The following is a 19,403-nucleotide window of genomic DNA, read 5'->3' on the forward strand; positions in this document are numbered from 1 at the left end:
GGAGGGAGGCAGAAACCCACCCAGAAAACAGGAGAGGAAAAGGGGAGTGAGAGCCCTCAAGCTCCGCAGGGGAGGGAGGTGAACGTGCTTCCAACCGGCTAGGTCTGTCCCTGCAGCATCCCCTCTCTCGCCTCAGGGCCCCTGGGGCCCAAGTACAGCAGAAGGCAGGCTCCCCACCCTGCGCCCTCACCTGCTTGCTGCTGCTGGGACTGTGACCCCCCCCCCCACCTTGCGACATGCTGCAGCTCTCCAGTGCGGGGCACTCCCATCCTGGTCCCCACCCCGTGGGGCTGGAAGCCCCGCAAAGGCTAGGCCAGGCCACTGTATGGAAGCGCAACCCTCAGGGCACCCCCCCCCCACAAGCCACAGAGGTGCTGGGCTCAGTTTATAGGCCAGGGGATGGAGCGCTGGAGGGGAGGATGGCTAAGGCCAGTGAGCCCGAGGAGGAGGCTGCGCCCCCAGTCCTTGACTGCCAGGCTCCAGGGCCCCAGTGGTGGTAAACAGGGAGAGCTCACCTGTAACAGGTAACCCGCTGTTGAAACCTGGGGCCAACTCCAGCTCCCAAATTGCCGAATCATGCGAATGAGCCCTGCCGGCCAAGGAGCTGGATTTCCAGTGCGTGCCTGGGGTGACCCTCAGTTACGGGAGCTGGCCCCACGGAACTCCTGCGTGGGCAGCCAGAGGTGGGTGGAGGCGCACGTAGCATGCACGTAGCAGGTGCCTCCTTCCGGCTCAGCCTCAGCCGCCATGGATCACACCCTGTCTACGCAGCCTGAGAGCGCAGCCTCCGAGCTCTGGAGAGACTGGCCCTGCAGGCTTGGGTGGAGAGCTGCATCCCCACGAGCACCAAGGGGGTCCAGATTGTCCCCTGAGGGGCCTGGGGTCTGTTGTCTGTCCTGTACAGAGTGCTATCGGGAGAACCAGTAATGGTAATTAGAGCAGCTATAGGGAATGAAGCTACTAGGGTCTAGAGAGCTAAGGAATGTCTTTGTGTTCCTGGGTTCCTGTCCTCACCATGGGGCTCCACCAGGTTGTCACTTGCTCCAGATCCCACCCCAGTGAGCAGGGGCTCCCAGGCCTGCCCCCGTGATCCCTACTCAAGGCGGCAGGTGAGCAGGGCCAGCCAGCTGGGGAGGAGGAAATCTACACACCCACGATGGGTCAAGGGAGCCTGAGCGCCCGGGTTTCCCCTGGGGCAGAGTGGGGGAACCAGGCAAGAGCCCACATGCAGAGCACAGGAGATGTGGGCTTGGGGAAAGCGTTCTAGAAGCTCTAGAAGCCACAAGGAGCTACAAATGTGTAAAGTGGGGAAGGGGAGGACAGAGGGGCAGGGAGAAGGGAACAGATGAGATGTTCCTATGTTAGGTGTCAGGTCTGGAGGAGGCTTGAGCTGGTGACTCAAAGAGGAGTACCCGGCCTCAGTCGGCAGACCCTGGCCAGTGCGGGTGTGCGGCTTCAGCCACGGCTCCTGCGTCCGAGACCCAACTGGCAAGAAGACCCAGAGGTGACAGAGGGCAGCATGTCCTCCAGGTCCCTGGAAGCTGAACAGATGGGCTCAGGGTTGTGATCTATACCCACTTAAGAATACCGTTCCTGACCCCTTACACACATCACTCCAGTCAGTTCCCATGAGGCAGCGGCCAGGGACCTCCGTTTCACAAGTGGGGAAACTGAGGCCTGAAGCCAATGGGCAGGGAACCCCAGGGCCAGGACCTGACTCCTTCCTGGTTGTGGGTTGAAAGGAAAGAGCCCGTGCCTTTCCGTGGGACACGGACTAGCGCTGCAACATGTGACCTGTGCTAGATGCTGAGAATTGTGTTCATCCCCTTGTGTCTCATCCCCTTGGATTTCACAACAATCCGAGGAAGCACGGTTAGTCCCCATGTTACAGAGGGGGAAACGGAGGCTCCACCTGGAGGACATTCCTGTGCTGGCTCTTGGAGCATCTGTGTAGGTGCTTCCTGCAGAATCTGGGTTTCTCTGTTTCTGATCTTGCTGCATCTTCCGGCCCTGCGAGTTCGGGGCGGGGCACGGGCTGAGTCCCAGGTGGGCAGCGTCCATGAGGCGGTGAAACGGGCAGGGGAAGCCCACGTCTTGAGGTTGAGGCCCACCTCCCCGGCCCCGGGCCACATCTCAGAGTCTCTGCACTCCGGACCTCCTGGCCTTGCCCTTCATCTCCCACGAGGCAATGCTGCCAGACCTTTAAAACTGGGCTCCAGGGAGGGGATCCTGCTTTCTCTTCTTAAGACCCGTCGCCTCTTACGGATCAGATCGAGTGGGTAACAGTTTTTAAATAACAACTAGAGACCCTAGGAGGCCAAATTAGCTGATATGTGTTAATTAGCTCTTGGCCAAGTCTGCGGGGTGAACCCAAGGTAAGAGCGGTTCGAGTGGATGACATCATCATCACACAGCTTCATGGGACACAGAACCCGAGCTCCCACCGGTCTGCCCCTTCCCTTCTGTGAGAGGTGTGCCGGCCGTGCCCGCCGAGGTCCTTTTTGTCTCTATGAGGACAGGGAGTCCGGCTCTCCCGGGACTTCCTTTACCTTGGAGGCTGAGGTTGGGGCCTTCCCCCTGGGGGTAGCTGGCCAGAGGTTCCCATGAATAGTTGGAAAACACAAATGCAGTCATAGGCACCCCCTTTGGAATGCAGAAGAAGTACCCCACTCTTTGGAAGTGAGAATTCAGTGCTGAGATTGTCGTGAAGACATGGGGTAATTATCATGAGCCGGAGCTAATGGAATATCCTAGGTGAGCACCATACATTTGCATCATTCACACACTGAGCATGTGATACGGGGTTTTCCTTCTGGTTATTCTTGCTACGTAACAAATAACCCAAAACTTAGTAGCTAAAACAACTGTATTATTTTGTTCAGGATTCTGTGGGTCCGGAAGGCAACAAGGGCTCAGCTGGGGGCGGGGGGGCTCTCAATAGGGGTGTCTCATTGGCTGTGGTCAGATGCTGGGTTGGACGTTCAGGGTGGCACACTGATAGCCGCCAGTCAACGCTGAGCTGTGGACTGGGGCGCTCACCGCGGCCCCTCTAGCACCGCGGTCTCGGTGTTGGGTGTCTGATGTGGCAGCCAGCGCCCCCCTCCGAGCCAGTGTCCCGAGAGGACCCGGCAGGAGCGGGCTCGGGAGCCACCCTGCAGCCTTGCCACTGTACTGAACGAAGTGATCCCACAGCCACCACTTCAAGGGGAGAGCACATAGGCCTGACCTCTCCCTGGGAAGAGAGCTCGGGGGACGGGAGATATGCTTGTGGCCATCTCGGGAGGATGCAGTGTGTTGCTCCTTCTGTTGGAAAAGTGTGGATTTATTATAGAAAATATTTCCAAGCATCTGTGGCCTGTGGGAGCACCAGGGCCCTTCCCTGGCAGCCCGACTGGCCACTCAGCCCAGCAGGTGGGGCAGCTTCAGCTTGACCTCCACTTCTTAGCTGCCTGTTAGGGAGGGGCACGGGCCCTGCCACTTTCTACTCAGTGGTCTTGGATGGGTCATTTTATTGCACAGGCTCTGTTTGAAGATAAGTCTTCAGGGGCTGCTCCTGAGCTGCTTTATTGGGGGGACTTGGCCTCTGCTTGGAGGATCAGCAGGGAACTTTGTCCAGGGGCTGGGGGAACAGAGCAAACACCTGTCTCTGTTTACTTATTTACTTACTTGAATAGCTGACACCGAGCATGAAACCAAACAAAACTTTCCTAAAGGCCGAGTGGAGAGCAAATCATCTCCCCAGGCCCAGAGCGATGCCTGGGCCACATTCTCCAGCGGGTCCTTTTGAACCTTGTATGATTAGGTGGGGGCAGGGGCTGGGAGGTGGGGGCAAGGTGCTCCATCAGTTCAAGGGGATCTGGACATGGACCAGACAAGGTTCCCACCCTCTGACTTCTGACCTTCCTATGAACACAAACCTGTTGTGCAGAGAGCTCCACGGTGCCCATGTGATTCACTCATTCATACATTCACATGTTCCAAAACACGTATTGCATGTCAGCCACTTCTGCAGAGACCCCTTCTCAGCCCCTCCCCACCAGGGCCCACACAGCCCACACAGGAGCCAGGCCTGTCACCAAACAAGCACAGGAGGCCTGGAAGGGCCGTAGGGAGGGCAGGGCGGCTCTCACCCCTGCTTACCCCTTGGAAGGAGAAGTGGCCTTGAACAGTGGGAGCAGGGGCTTGGGATGAGGAGAGGTGCAGCCAGCTGGAGCTCTGGGCTCCAGACTTCGGATTCACAAACCAGGACAAATTTCCTTTCAAATTGAAAAATCATTTGGGGAAGCCTCATGGCCCCTCCTTGGTCTCCTGCCATCTGTCCCCATAGCAGACACCCACCTCCCTGGACCCCTTCATCCTCCCCATGGCAGGGTGTGCCTGCCCAGCTTCCAGCGGCCAGCCCCCCGCTTTCCTTTGCCTGGGGCTGCCTCTGGTCTTCGCTGCCTGCACGGCAATCCTGGAAAATCCTGGGTGTTCAGTCTCTCCCTCTCACTGTCCCTCTGCATCTCACTCTCCCACTCTCTCTGCCCCAGAAGCCTTTGATAAATGCCCCAGCTGCCTCTGCAGAGGTAACTGAGCCCTGGCTCCTAGAATCTCCATAGCAGGGCTGAGCTCAGTGGCCCATTGGTGCTGGGTGGCCCAATGACCTACCCTCTGTGAGCTGCCCTCTGCCCCCATCTCCCTTCCCCACTCACCATAATGTTTCTTGGGATCATCAACCAAACAAACTTCACTTGAATCCTGTCTCTGCATCTCCTGGGCAGGATCCAAAATTAAAACAGTCCCCAGGAAATCTGGCCGCCTTTCTCAGGCACCAAGGCTCTCCCAGACCAGCCCTCCATGGAAGATGCTCCTAAGAAGTAAACAAAAGTGAAGGACCCGCAGACTCATGGCGACTTCCACAATTAGGACCGCCCCGTGCGAGATTTAGGGAATGTCCTAGAAGTGGCCCCCCTGGATGTTGCCCAGCTCCAGATCCTTGAGTTGCTGGGAGGGCTTGGTTCTCAGCAAGACAAGACCTGGCCCCCCGCTCTCACTGACAGCCAAAGCAGGGATATTGTGAGAAGGAACTTTAGCTGGCGGTTGGATAGACCCTGCATGAGAGGCAGTGGTGTCTCGGGGACGCTCACTCTGCCATGGGCAGTGATGGCAGGCCTGCTCTGCCAGACCCGGCATCTCGATGAACTGATCTAAATCTTCTGCAAATTCACGAACAAGGCTCCGAGTGTGGGCTCGCCCATCCTAACAATGGCAGAGGCAGGATTCATAGTCGGTCTTGGCAGCCCTGAATGTCTGTATGGCTTGAAGGCTGTGTTGGGTAGAATTCTGTGCTCATGGTCGACTTAGGGAAAGGGAATTCACTGTATTTCATAGCTCAACAACTAGCCATAAAGATGGAAAACCAAACTCAGGAAAAAAAGAAGAAGGAAAAAACCCCAGGAAAGTGCTGGAGTCTAAGAAACAGGAGCTATTTGATGGTCTCTGCAGGTCACCACAGCTGGGGATTATTATATTTTTTTAAACATGTGTATACAGCTTTTACTATTACTTATATATGGATATATGTCTAATTGTCATAACAATCCTGTGAGGTCAGTAATATTATTATCCCTGTATTTTAGACAAGGAAACTGAGGCAAAGAAGAATTTAAGATGACTTGCCTGTGGTTAATGGCAATGATAGTAAGAGGCAGCAGGGTTGGAATTTAAACTCAAGTAGTTTGTTTAGAACATTATTGCCTTTCCCATTAGAATAAAAGTCCAAAAGATGGGGGCTCTGGCTATTAGCTCCTTGAAGGTATTCAGAAGTCTTTCTTACCCACTTGGCAAGCTTTTTGTTTTTGAGGTCTCATGGCCCAAGGAGGCTGCTGCAGCCCCATCCATTGCATCCACATTCCAGGCAGAAATAAAGTGGTGGTGATGGAAGAAGACAAAAGGCAGCCCTCTCAGCTGATCAACCCTTCAAGATATTTTCTTGGAAGTCCTACACAGCTACTGTTGCTTACATCTGAACAACAATAATAGATAGGATACAACTAAATATAATAATGAATAGAAATCCTTGCACCAACCTCTTTCATTTTTCTGGGGCCTGGTAGGAAGAACCGTGTGGAATTATAACACAATCTGCCATATCCTGATTAACACTGGGATTTCGGCATTTAAAAATTCTTTGGGTAACTAGTTACCACACAGCTGCCATTATTGGGCAGGCACAGAGCACAACCCTTGGGGTGCTGGTGGGCTTGAAGCCGTGAGGGAGCTGCTGGTGGCCGCCTAGTTTCTGTAGGTGGACTAAATCGGCATTCCCAATCCTCCGTGGCAAGGCTTGCTTTCAAGTTCTTATTGGTGTAATTAAAGGAGGCACTTCGCAAAGAAGGCCCGCCCCTGTTTACTTCTGCACCCAGGAGACGGCAATTACCTCCTCTAGCCCTGGGAAGGTGTGAGAGCCACAGAGGTGGCCCCTGCTTTGGAGCTGCTCAAAGAGGCATGCCCATTCAAACAGAACCCAGCAGGCAATCTGATCCAAATTTGGGCACCAAATCATTCCAAGGAGATGTCTGGTGTTTGTTTGTTTACTTGTTGGACTTCCTGTTGGGACAACTTCAGTCCACAGTATCCGGGGCCCTTAGGGACTTGGGGGTAGTGGGCGATGGGGCTGTTTGGCACCAGTTTCACCAGTTTCAAGGCAGCCTTCTTTCTAGCTGTTCGCTTTGGCCCCTGCACCCAGGGGCAGGGGCTGAGAGCTTCTAACTTTCCACATACAGCTTTCAGGAGTGAATGTGGCACTCTGTCTAGCTAGCTGCCATCCTGGGTGAGGTGGCTCACCCTTTCTGGAACTCAGTCTCCTCATCTGCAAAGTGGGGACAATCAGGGTTGGTAAGCCAGACGTGTTTCCGGGCATTGCGTTTGATGAGCTATGAAGCAAAAACAAAGTGCAGACAACTTTTCCTCCCTCCTCCCCACCCCTGAGATCTGTCCCTACCTGTGCATGTTTATCCACCCCAGGCCCCAGGCCGCTTCTTCCAGGGAGCACTGAAGCTGATTGAAAACGATACCACCCCTGTTCCCATCCACAAAGGGGGCGGCGATCCCGCTGATGTGTGCGTGCCCCGCAGCAGAGGCTCGGTCACCTGGTGGGACGCGCTTGTAAAGCCGGCAGCGGAGAGTCCGCGTGCAGACCGAGCTCCCGGGAGGGTGTTAGAGAGACTTTTCAGTGCCTCTGAACTCACTTCCCCTGGGGTTTTTAAATCTGATTTCCTTGGCTGGGAATTCAGATCTTGACCTAACCACAACCTCATAAAATATTAACAGTTTCCCCACTGGAAATCATGTGTGGGGGGCAGGGAGCAGCGGGGACAAAATTTTCTTCTAGGAAACTTCGTACGAGCATGCTGTGCTGCGTGCTGGGACCCTGGCCACGCGTGTTCTGATTCTTCCTGGTACTCCCATTGTAGAGATGAGGAAACAGAGGTCACACAGGAAACCAGAGGCTCACCAGGGCCGCACGGGTGGTCAGAGGTGGAGTTGCACTCCATCCCCAAGTCCCAGAGTAGGGGACCCACCCAGAAGGATCGTGCCCGGTTCTGATTCTGGCACTTTCCCCACGAGGTCCGTCCCTATCAGGGAGGTGCCTGCACCATCTTCCGTGTTCCCTGAGGACAGGCCCACACACCCCACACTTCCTTGGCTGGTCCCCAAAGCCCCCTGTGGTCCCGCCCTCAGCACCGCCAGCTCAGGCCACCTGCCCTCCTTGGCAAGGTGCCACATTCCCCCATCGCTCCCTTCTGCTCTCTGGCACCAGGAAGCTCCGGGCTGTCTCTAGCGTTCTCTTCTAGTGGTAGTGGTGGCCCCGCGTCGCTGCTCTCCCAGCTCAGGGTGGCACCTCTCTGGGCGGCCTTCTCGAAGTGCCTTCCATGTGGTGCTGATGCTGTCCGTCAGGTCCTCGGCTGGTAGGAACTTCCAGGGCCTCGGAGTTCATCCTATCGGAGGCAGGAAGAGTCATTCTCCATGCCGCTGAGAGAGGTCCAGCTCATTTCTGTGGGTGACCCCCTTGATAACGTCTTCCTGGTTACATCGTATTTGATGCCTGGATGGACTTCTTTTCCTTCTGAAATCAGTCCCAGCCCGGGTGTGGATCCCAGTTCTGCCACCTAATACTGTGTGACCTTGGACAAGTGACTCAGCCTCTCTGGGCCTCGTTTTCCTCATCTGTAAAACGAGACCAATAATAACACCCGCTTTGTAAGATGGTTGAGGTGACCGTGCAGGTTAATGCACCCAGACTCAGAGTGGCACCTGGCCACAGTGAGCACCCGGGGCTTGCCGACGCTTCCTCCTCTGGCCTCAGCACGTGTGCGGTGTTCCGGGGACCCACGTACCTCCTCACACGTAGAAGGGAGACAGTCTTGTCATAGCTTTCACAGCACTTAGGGTTCAAGTTGAGGCATATCTGGATTTAAACCCTAGAGTCCCCCTTCACAAAAAGCAAATTACACAGAAACCTGTCTTCTCGCGCTTCATTATGCAGTGCTCTACTGCAGGGACAGTGGTGCTGAGAAAGAGCAAGTCGTATCTTGCATCCAGCAAACTGAAATACCAGGCGTTAAAGGAAACGTGGGAATTTTCTGGCATTCAAATACTATTGCTCAAAATAAACCAAAGAATATAAGTACCAGAGAGTTATGGGTGGGTCAGGGTTCCAGGAGAGTCCTGGAAAGGCTGCTCGCTGGGGTCACTGGACTCAGCTGAGCCCGCGGGACTCAAATAGCTGCCGGTTTCGACCAGGACTCTTTCCCATGATCCCATAGCCGGAGAGTAATCCTACTGGCTTCGGTTGTCAGACAGGTCTGCAGGACCAAGCAGGTGTCTCCGGATACAGCAGAGGGGAGAAACAGGAATGCTTGAGCAGCAGGTGTTAAAATACTACGACGTGGACACAAGGAAGTGGCACTGGGGGAGTGTTTGCAAACACGCAAGTGATACAACAGAAGCAGAGGCACCACCTAATTATTGAATCGAGCATCCTTGTGTCCGGCTGTCAGAGTGCTCATGTGGTTCCCCTGAGGGGGCGCAGAAATGGGTCATATGGCAGTTGCTAAACCACTCAATGATGGAGGGAGTGGGATTACTGTGATTGGCTTGGACTCATAGGAATTTACTCCTGAGCTGAGGTTGGAGTCATCTCCTTGAAGGATGGATAGATAAGCCAAGTTGGGTTTTCTTAGCAAGACAGAGGAGGGAGGAACCACATCTGATCCAGATGGATTGATGGATAGATACATATATACATATATACATAAGTAGGTAGGTGATGGATGAATGGATGGATGGATGGATGGATGGATAGATAGGTGGAGGGATGGATGGATGGATGAGTGGATGGATGGATAGGTTGATGGATAGATGGATGGGTGGATGGATGGATGGATGGATGGATACACACATACACAGAGAGTCAAATATCTGGGTAATTTGAACCTAAATTTGCTGACATCCAAGTTGTTGTGCTTGTGTCCCCTTAACATGCCCAAAGAGATTGCCTATTCTGATATTCCACACATAATTGTGGGAACTCTTCCTCATTTTGTGTACATAGAAATAACTTTTACACACAATGCATCACCTAGGCAGAGCCGCTGAGTCTGGCCCACTGTGGGCCCTGTAGCCTCTAGGTGTCTAAGGCAATGGGTGCTCTGAGTGAACGAAGCAACCTCTCAGCCTCATAATTTAGTGCTTATCTGAAACTGATTAATCCTCACTGCAGAGGATGCCCTGTACCTCACCTGATTCATCTGATGGCACTTGATCAGGTTTGCCTCGTGCACATGCCCAGGGGAGCTGGGCAGGGGATCTGTGACAGCTCTGAGTGGGAGCCCGCCAGCCTAGGACTCGGTCCCGTTGTCATGTTCCTGACCTTCCTGGCCTTCAGGTTCTTCATTTGTGACATGAAGGCCCCTTCCAGGTGACAGCTTTTTCAACACAGGAATCTGAGGATGCAGAGGAGTAGGGGAGGGCGCTGGAAGGGGGTGGGGTGGCGCTCACCTCAATGGAAATGTCAGCTTTCGCCAAGGGGTGGTAGAGTGAGGGGAAGAGAAAGCTGTCCCCAAGCCCTGTCTCCTAGTCCGAACCTTACTTGTAAGAGAAATGTGTGTCTGGTTCTTCATAACTCAACCTCCCCGCAAGTGTGAGCTTCTGTCCCACTGGACCTCAGCCAGCCCCAGGGTCAGCTCACGGCCATTTCCTCCCTGGCAAGCAGGGGACAGACTCTCATTTGCATAATTAGGAAGAAGGTTCAACTTATATAACAGAGACCCAAGGGTCCAAGTCTATTTCTGTCTCCTGTTAGACACAGACAGCCCAACTTGGACTTCACCAGTGTGCCAAAGGTATTGGAGTCGGGGAGGCCAGGAACTGCGGAGGCTTGTCGGTTGGTGCTGGGGATGAGTGGAAGGGGGACAGTGGGAACTGGATTAAACAGAGGAAGGGACAGTGGAACCCGTCAGGGTGGTGGTCGCCAACAGCAACAAGGTTTCCAAGAGCCGGTCAAGACGGGAGACCAGGACCGGGAAATGACAAAGGTGGATTAGGGGCAGAACAGGCAAACATTTCTCTTTGTGTGGAATTAGTGAAGGGTCAAGGCCAGCACTCCCCACCGGGAGGGGCACTGGGGGAAACCATACAATCGGGAGTTGCACAGTTTCATCCTGAAAAATCCCCAACCTTTTGAATTAAGTTCAGGCGTGATCCTCCCTTCTGATCCCAGCTGTCTTCAGAGAGCCCACTCTGCTTGTGGGGTGGGCTGAAAGATGCTCAGAGTCCCTCCCTGGCTGCACCCATCTCTGAAGCCCAATTGCAGACACGAACCAGGAGAAAAATAGGGGTTGGTTTCTAGATTTCTACAACTTTTCCTCCTTTGGCCTCTACTGTTGACGACCAGGAGGCCTCGGTTACTGGAAGAAATGTCCTTTCTGTAAACAATGCTGCCGCTCCCTGATGTCACGCCTTGGGATTTTATAACTTCCAGTTTCTGGTCCCTTCTATGGGACTTTCCAAATGCCCCTTTTCCCAAATTTAATGCAGAAAAGTGAACTTGAAGTAACAGGGATTTAGAACTGGAAAAAAAAAAAATGTATAAGGATTCTCAGTGATTTGAAAATTTTCGTTCCATAATAGCTCTGGTGAGGGGCCAAAAGGAAAGTGGGTGCAAGAATAGGCTGAAGAAACCATTAGTAATTCTAAAAATAATCAGTATTACTACGTGGGCCTTACTAATGGGCTTGTAAATTCATGCATGTGACCCATCTACTCACAACAGTGTTGTGAGCTAGACGCTGTGATTGCGTCTGAATCACAGATGCGGACGTGGTTCAACTTATAAGTTCAACTTATTAGTTCAACAACTAATTTTTAGTTGTCCTCATTGGTTGAGTGATTGCAGTCATACTCCATTTCTGCAAAGAACTCACAGCTTTTGCACTAAAAAATTGGGCAGAAGGAGATGCGCTGTCCCTGTTACAGTCTGTTTCTGTAACTTACCACCAGATACCAAGTCCCAAGGCAGTGGCCCTGAAGTCGGGCTTTTCCCTCCTGTCCCCCAGCCTCCAGAGACCTGCACCTATTCTTTTTGGGTTTTTTTGTAAAGATTTATTTATTCATTTGAGAGAGAGAGAGCAGGGGGAGGGGCAGAGGGAGAGAATCCTCAAGCAGACTCCCCGCTGAGCGCAGAGACCGATGTGGGGCTCGATCTCATGACCCCAAGATCATGACCTGCGCTGAAACCAAGAGTCGGATGCGTAACCGACTGCGCCACCCAAGTGCCCCGACCTACACCTATTCTGTCCCACATCTGTGCCACTCATCTTGGGTGAGGAGGTTGGGGGGTTTTCGCATGCGCTGATGGATTTTCCTTGGGCCACCCGAGAGGTCATATGTTGAGGAGGAATTCGAATGCCTTTCTGCTGAGCATCCGTTCAGGAAGCACTGAATGCTGGACCAAGCATGGAGTGCCAGGGGGCAGGAGGCCTCCTGAGGAAGTGGTCAGAGCCCACGCTTTGAGTCAGCCTCCAACGGAGGCCAGGCTTGGTGGGTATGTCCCAGAAAAACAGTGCCACACCGCGCACTGTGGACCTTGACTGACTGGGGAGGCTCAGAGGAAACAGTAGCGTGCCCTCGTCTGGAAAGCCCCAGGCTGGCTGTGAACTGGGCGCTGAGTGGTCAGCGGGGTGGGTGGCTTGGCAGGCAAACAGGGGAAAAGCAGGGGCTCTGAGTAGGCAGACTGGGGTTCAGGTGTGCCCTTCTGGATCCTGCCAGGATGGGGGAGCTCCATCCTCCAGGTCCTCCCTCTTACGACTAAAAACCGTGAATGCAGCACAACAAACCAGCACATCAAGGCCGTGGAAAGTGGGGTGAGGAGAGCACGCTGCTTCAGGACCGTGGCACGGGACGAGGGGTCAGCAGTGAGGCCCCCAAATATTCCAGACAGAGCTGAGAGAAGCCTGCAAGCCAGAACCATCAACAGGTCAGACAAAAAGATGCTCCAAGGAAAACTTGTTTCCCTCAGAACAAGGTCCCAGGAAAAGGGTGGATGAACAGAACAGAGAACTTCTTTGACCAAACCGTCCTCCAGCCAACCAGGCACCAGTGGAACAGCTCCCTCTCCCCTGCGGTTTCAGAGGTGCTGAGGGGGACCCCCACCCCTGATGCCGTGGAGGACACACTCCAACCCCCTCCCAGTGGTGTTGGCACCGTGGGGCAGATACCTAACAAAGAGTGCCAGACTGGTGCCTTGAAACAGCAGAGCTGCATTCCCTCTCCTTCTGGAGGCCAGAGGTCCAAAATCAAGGTGTCTGCAGGGCCACCTCCCTCTGAGGGCTCTCCAGGGAAGGGAGCTTCCTGCCTCTTCCAGCTCCTGGGGCTCCAGGCGTCCCTCGGCTGGTGGCCTTGTCCCTCCCGTCTCTGCTTCTGTCTTTATGTGACCATCTTCCCTGTGTGTGTCCGAATCCCAATCTGCCTTCTTGTAAGGACGCTAGTCACTTTGGGTCAGGCCCACCCTGATTCCCCGACACACACACACATGCACACACACACGGGCGCACACAGACACAGCTCAACCCAGAGCAGGTGGCTGAGAGACAGCAGCCCCGTAACCAGGTGGGCATTGTTCTGAGTAGCAGGGACACAGGCCCACTGTGCCCACCCAGGTCCCTCGGACAGTGCAGACGCCGTTTCCCCATCTAGGACAAAGAGGGGAAGACCAACCATGTGCGAGGCTCGGTGTCACATGTGTGGGATACGAGGTAACAAGACCCGCGTTCTGCTCCTGAGGTGCCGAGGAGGATGATGGCAGCCCCGAGCCGGCAGAGATGCAAGGTGGGGAAGGGACACCCACGAAGGCTGTGTGGGCGGCCGAGGATTCCGGGCTAACATCCTTATTTGTTTGAGCTGATGATGGGGGACAGAGCCGCCCAGCTGCAGTGGGAATGGGCCCGTGGATTTATAGGATCGCGATGCCTTTCCTGAAGCTTTGTGATGGGGCTGAGGGATCCCAGACGGGGCACAGAGCTTACGTACACCCTGCAAAGTGCTTTTCAAAGGGCCAGGGCTGTGGCTCCCGTATTCATCTGACCCAGAGTAACGTAAACCACCTTCTCTGCTAGACCTATGGTTTATTTGTACAGTTTGGGCCATTTCTGTAAATGTTTGACCCGTTTGGAAATCCAATCTGAAGGGAAAGCACATGAGGGCTTTTATTTTGTGCATTGGAATTCCCGTCAGTGTCACGGACATTTTACCGACTGCGGCTTATTGGATGCTGCGTTCCTGACCGAGGGAGAGAAAGGACCTGCTTTGTTTTCTTTTTAAAAAACGTCTCAAAGTAAAGGGTGTGGTAAAGGGTGTGGAGGTGTGAGACTGAATGATCTCCCTACCACCAGCGCGGCCAGCACATAGCGCAGGGCACGGGGCGGGTGCCCAGTAAATCTTGGATGGGTGGAAAGTGCCCAAGTCTGGGTGGGGGCCCCAGCTCTGCCTCCTTTCAGAGCGCCACGAATCCCCCACGTCACGCTTCTCTTGCTGATCGAACACACTGCAGATAAGCCAGCGCGCTTCCTAGTAAAATGACTGGCGGCCACCAACTTCTCTTTTTAAAAAATTAACATAGGTTTTCATAAAGCGGGACTTGCTACTGCTAATGTTTTGGAGGGAAGGAGAAAGGAAGAGACGGAGAGAGAGCGGGAACACTGTTGGCACCTGCACAAATTCCAAAATATTATCATTACTTTTGTGTCGGGTGATTCCTGGGACTGGAGATCCAAACGGCAGGAAACCATGAGTGGAAAAAATGCTTAGCAGTTCGGGGTGGTTTTCCAAGTCTTGAACCACTGGTCTGGATGGCCTGCGTCCCGGCCCCTCCCATGGTGCTGGCCAGTGAGGAGGGCCCTGTCCAGGAGGGGAAGCAGTCCGTGTCGAGCAAGGTGTGACCCGGAACGTGAAGCAGCCATGCTGGCAGCTCTGAGTGCCACGCGTGGCCCGTGGGGGGGGGGGGGGCTGGACCTCGAGAGTCTCGCTGGCTCTTCAGACTCTGGGGCCCCCTCCCCAGAGGGCCTGTCTCCCCACGCCCGGGCCAGGCCCCGAAACTGCCCTGCGCTGTGACGTCTGTGGGAATAGAGCCCCCGCCGGTGCTATTCTCTGCTCAGTCCGACACAGCCAATACCTGGGAAGCGACTCGGGGCTTCTGAGAAGCGGACATAGTGCTTGTGTCTCATTCGGGGTCCCAACAGGCAGCAGACGGACTACTCGCATCAGGAGAATTTCAGGAGGGTCTGTTTACAAAGGGATTTTTATTCAAGTGGGGTGGGGGTGTGGGGCCCCTGGGGGGAAGAATAGTAAGGGGTGCTAGTGACAGTGGAGCTGTTGCCGTTCCTGGGTTTTAGGGGACAAGGGGAAGGAGAGGTGGCAGTACTCAGGAGAGAGATTCGTGCACAAGTGACCACCAGGAGGGGAACAGTGACTTTGGATTGAGGGACACTCCAGCCTGAGGTGACCTCCCAGGGGGGAGCCTCAGGGGAGTGGAGGACTCCTGGTTCCTGTCCTGCCCTGGTCTCCTGCGTGCCCCCTAAAATCGAGGACAGAGAAGCCTTGGTGTGCTCAGCTCAGGTTCATGGGGCACAGGAGCTGAAGACTGCAGGGACAAGTCTGCAGGAGACACGGAAGGCAAAGTCCTCAATCTTCCTCTGTGCTCCCTAAAGCCTGCTGTCTCTGCTGCCCACCTCCGCCACCAGCGTCCGCCCCAAACCCTCATCATCTCTTGCCTGGTCTGTTGTCACAGCTTCCAGACTGGAAGCCTCGTCCCCTTCCAGTGCCCCTTCCAGAGGCCGAGACCCAGAGTTCTAACACCACCCCGATCACTCCCTCTGGGCCACCCCTGCCTGCACGACAGAGACCCAGCTGCAGACCTGGCGCCCTGGGCTTCTCTCAGCTTCCCACTCCCGCCTCCCCAGCACCCCCCTCCTCGACTTGTGCAGACACCACCGTAGGGACCAGGAGGTCCCAGGAGGCTCCTGGCAATTTCCCGCCTTTGCGCCTTTGCACACTTGCTTCTTCTGGCTACGGTCCTTTCCCCTGGTCTCAGAGGGTCCCTACATCTCTTCAAGATTCTACTTCAGTGCCACCTCCTCCCGGGAGACTCCCCTGACCTCTCAGGCTGCATCAGGCTTCCTTCCTCCAAGCTTCCATGGAGTTTCAGTCCCTCGTAGGAGTGATCCCACATAAATGGAGTTAATGCAGGAGCCGTGTGTTTGCAGGTTCACGTGGACATTGGAGGCAGGGACCTAAGGAAGAATTCTCCCCAAACACCAGGGAGAAATGAAACTCGGTCCAACTGAGAGCACATGCAGCATGAGGTCCCGCGGTGAGAGTGTTGTCATTACCGCTGATCGACCCTCCTTGAGTGCCCGCTGGGAAGGCGGCAGTTCCGTGCCGCCTGGGCTTGCTGCCCATGCAGCTGTCGCGGGGCCTCAGCCCTGCTGCCGGAGAATCTCTCTGGTTTCAGTCAATGCACTGACCTTCGGGCCACTTCCCCTCTACCCCAGGGCCCTCGCCAGCAGCAGAGCCCCAGATTGGGCTTGGATTCGGTCCTGATTTGGAGCATAGCGAAGCCTCTATTCTGCTCAAGCTGCCAACCAGCCCGTTCCGGGGCATTCGCCTTTCAGCTGCGTTTGCGGTCACATCCGCGCTGTTCAATTTCACCTAAATCAGCAGCACTCGGGGTGTCGGTCTCAGCCCTGTGGGTTTGGTGACCATCAGCCCCAATTACCCAAAATGCCATTTGCCGGGGCAGTTCTGCCTTCACACAAGCCAGCAGCACAAAAAAGAATCGTTCCTAAAGTTAATTGAAACCAAACCGAGACCACATGGCTCCTTTTGGGGGAACTGACCCCGGCCCTTTGCCATCCCCAGTCCCCCTGCGGCATGGGGTCGGAGCTGATCCCACCCACCGCACATTTTGAGTTTTGTACAATTCACCTTTGTTGGGATCCAGGTTTGAGTTCTTGGAGCAGTTGGTTGAATCAACAACCCAAGTGGATATTAGCATTTAAGGGGCAAACTGGATTATTTCTCTGCCGGACTAAATGTCTGCTCTGTGGGGATTTTCGCTTGCGGAGAGGCACTTGTAAACTCTAGGATTATATTAAAAAAAAAAAAAATCAAATCATCATAAGTGGCATATAGCGAGAGGAGAGAGCAGGGTGACCGAGCCTGTGGGATATTGAGTTACTTCTGAGACCAGTTGATTTCTAGAACCTGTCCAACCTTCTTGCTTGTCGGTAGTGATGAAATTGATTGTGAATCAATTGGCCACAGGTTCCTCTGGCAAGACTCAGCCATTGGTCGTTCTCTGGTGTACTTCTGGCTGTCGTTTGAGCAAAGGCTTGGATAATAAGAAATAAGAATTAGTAAGAAGCTAAGATTCATTCCCACAATGTCTTTGACGACTGATAACAGTTTTATCTTAAGCGTTCTGGGCTGTAACATTTTTTAAAGGTATCTTTATAAAAGTCGAGTTTTTTTTAAACAGCTTGATTGAGGTATAAATTCAGGTATTGTGCTGTGTATACAATTCAATGAGTTTAGGTATAGGATATTATTAACCTTTTTAAAAAAATTGTGGTAAAATACATATAACATAAAATTTTGAGTCTTAACCGTTTTTAAGTATACAATTCAGGGCATGATTTCCTTCCCCAATGTTGTACAACCATCCCCACTATTGCCCTCCAAACACCTTACCTCACTCCCAAAAGTATCTTTTTCAAAGGAGTCTTGGTTAGCTTCCCCACAGATTGTGAGAATATCCAGATGAAAAGTAAAAAAATATTGTCAAGCTTCCTAAAGGTATTAACCCCAAGTGCAAACACCTGGCTCACTGGTTACTAGAAAGTTCCCGGAGGTTCTCGAACCTGAGCTCCATGGAGGAAGGGAATTTGGTGAAGTGTCTCCAATATCAGGAGCCGTGTTTGGCACATGTAAGCACATAGCGTCACTGAGATTTGCTCTTGGAAATGTCTTAAATTTGGGGTGTTGTGTTGGAACCACCGTGGTTGGGTGTGGGATGGTCGGCCAAGGAGGCAGAACTTGGTGGTGCTGTGGGGGGAGGTGACGGGGTCTGGATCTGGCGTGTCCTGGTGGCTCTTGGGGCTCTATGTCGATGACCCCCACCTCCCCACTGTCCACCCCCTGCCACAACCACAGTGGCTTGCATCTGTCCTAACACTTTGTATTTTTCTAGGACTTTTTTTTAACTTTAGAAGAATTTTTATTACAATAGAAAAGTGCTCATACTGTATTAATAAAAATGCAAACTGTATTGCTTGGGGTTATAGTTTTGTGTTAAAAAGCATAGATGTGTCAGCCGGGTGGCCCTGTGGGACTGTCATCTCGCTGGGCCTCAGGCCCCAGGCCGTCTTCCTCACCTGCCCTCTGACTGTGCCTCTGGCTTTTCTCTTCCTCTTCTAAAACCCGCTCTTACCACGACCAAGTGGCTGGCACCAGCCCTGTGAGACGGGTGGGGTCAGAAGATGAACAGGTGCATGAGTCAGGTCGTGGTAAGAGCGGGTTTTAGAAGAGGAAGAGAACTGGGAACTTGTCCTGTGTGCCATCATGACCCCAGTGTTTGGGATGGTTCACGGCGCATAATAGGTGCTTCACTAGTATTTGTGGGCTGTTGCAAAGCCGCCCAGTGGGCCGGCGACGGGCGGTGGTCTGGAGTCCCACCTCACAACTTCCCATCCTGGCTGAACCAGCCGCCTTCTACCCTCCCTCTCGGACCCCGTTCCCCATCCCTCTGTGGGCTGGGGCCTCATGCAGGATGGAATGCTCCCTCCACGCCGAAGGGCTCAGACGTAAGGCGTAAGGCGGCCGGTGGACAGATGCTTGGGGGCATTTGTACTTTAGCAAACAGACACATTAAATGATCCCCCTCTGTGGGGGTTTCAGCCCTGCAGGAGCCGGCTAGGGGAATGATTTATTCTGCAGCGGGGCTTCAAGCCTCTCTGTAGACAGTGCCCCTGAAACCTCTCCAGGAGCCAGCTGTGCTTCGGGAGAGGGGCCATTCATCCGTCTGCGATTCCAGTGGTGACAGGACGACTGCCACCCAGCTCCTCTGCTGGCTCCTCTGGTGCTCTTTCTGCCTGGAGCCCCCGGGTGATGGAGAGGCCCAGCGTCCAGCCTGGCCGTGCCGGCGGGGCATGGAGACCCGTCTCACAGGGCTGGTGCCAGCCACTTGGAAGGCTGCCTGCCCGGCACTGGAATGCGAATGTCTATAAAAAGGATTCTGAGGGCAGTTAGCACAGCCCGCTGCTCATTCACACTGCACGGGGCGGACCCCTTGTGGGGTAATGGCATGGTGGTGGGGTCTCAAACACCATGGAAACCCCATGCCCGCTGGCCACAGCTTGCCAGGCAGAGGCATCAGGAGAAGCCGTGCTCCCGGGGCACTCACGCCGTGGGACATCGTCCATTTTGCTAAGTACCCTGAGATGGGGGCTGGCGTGTGCCCCCCCAGGAACCCAGAGCTTCATTAGGACCAGGGGAGGGGAATAAGTCCCGCTTACGAAAGTATACTGTTCGAAAACGGGTCGCTTGGGATTTGGGTCACAAGGTGAGTGTGAGGCTCATGGTGAGGAGCATCACAGGGCGGAGAACGTCCACCATCAGGGCCCTTCCTGCTCTAAAGTGTGCTCTGCACACGTATCACATTGCTCGGTGATGCCGACTATGAATCGGCCCCTTCTGGCAGCAGGGGCCTAATCAGATAGAACATAACAGTAACAACAACCACCACTGATGTGTGCGTGTTTTCCTTCCGTCTCCCAGGATCACCCACTCAGACACTCGCAGATACC

This window comes from Halichoerus grypus, chromosome 15 (assembly GCF_964656455.1).
Source record: "Halichoerus grypus chromosome 15, mHalGry1.hap1.1, whole genome shotgun sequence".
Lineage (NCBI taxonomy): Eukaryota > Metazoa > Chordata > Mammalia > Carnivora > Phocidae > Halichoerus > Halichoerus grypus.